Consider the following 1,527-nt stretch of genomic DNA (forward strand, 5'->3'; position numbering starts at 1 on the left):
ATACCACCACCAGATTAACTGGATAAATAATGATCTTTATAGCAGGAACAGTCTCGTATCCTCTCTACTTTCCCTCGTCACTCTTAACCGAGTAATTTATATTCTTGATCTCATTCTGTTTTTTAACAGTTTACCATATAAGGGAATGGATTGATAGTAGCATTACAAAAGATATTTTGCATTGTTTCTTTTGGCTCCTTGCGTTCTGAGTTCAAATTTTGCCGATGTCAACGCTGCTTTCGCCCCTTTGAGGTCGATACAATAAAGTACGAGTCAAGTAATCGACAAATCTCCTTTCCTCAAAATTGCTGGCCTTGTGCCCAAATAAAAATCATTGTAATGCACCCCGACATTTTCACATCTCTCTATTTCCATTTGGAATGGTTCAATACTTAACTATTCAGCAGAAACCTCTACACCTTCTCCATTTCATACCTCAGATTTGACTCACTAAACCACTCCCTGCTCTCACTATAAACAATAATAGATTCTTTAGTTTACCATATTCATTTCAATACAGCATAGATTTCCCACCAACATATATATTTTCTAGCCTTTGCTTTACGCACACACGTCAGATCTATTAATATAACTGGCAGTGTCTCCATCCCTCTCTATCTTTGTCCGTCCCCCGAAAGGAGATAACTGCGATCTTATTGGATTTGTCTCCCTTAGTTGCTGTATACTCACAAGAGATTTACCTGATATAAGACGACAAGTGTTGGGAACGTACTTTTGTTGATAATATCAATAATATAACATCTGTTATTAATTCATAGTTAAACACTATTATTGTTATTAATAATATATATTTATATTACAGATATACAATTATTAAATTTCATTGCAATTCAAGAAATGTATTTTATTTTAAAACTTATCATTAATTTCATCTTCATGCACAATAAAATTTGAATTAAATAGTATTATAACTATGTTACCCATGTAGCATTAACGTATATTACAATATTTCCAACATTATCCGTCATATGACGGGTAACACTCTCGTTTTGTCTTGTTTATCACATGTAAGTGTACGTGTGTGTGTGTGTGTGCGTGCATGTGTGTATATATATGCGTGTGTGTGTGTGTGTGTGTGTGTGTGTGTGTGTGCGTGTGTGTGTGTGTGTGTGTTTCCACATCCCTAGGTCTAACTATCGAAGAAAAATAACTCGCTTCTATTTATAGGTATGTTACGAGTTATGCCCCTTACAACTTCTTTTACCCAGCATGCAGTACCGGAAACTCCACATACTAACATACTGACAGCATACATGTCGAGGATATTGCTATAATTGGTTGAATTTTGTCGCCTGATAATTGCTCTGCTTAGCATTAGCTGAATATGAAATTTTGAAGTTACGATATATTTTCACAAACGGACTATATATGTTTACTCTACTTGAATTATATTGAGCATTTTTGTATTGAATCGCAATTTTGTTCGTGTAAACACGTATTACGTATCTTGAGTACATACATACATACATACGTATATATGCATACATACATACATACGTACATATA

The sequence above is a fragment of the Octopus bimaculoides genome, chromosome 4 (genome assembly GCF_001194135.2).
Source record: "Octopus bimaculoides isolate UCB-OBI-ISO-001 chromosome 4, ASM119413v2, whole genome shotgun sequence".
Lineage (NCBI taxonomy): Eukaryota > Metazoa > Mollusca > Cephalopoda > Octopoda > Octopodidae > Octopus > Octopus bimaculoides.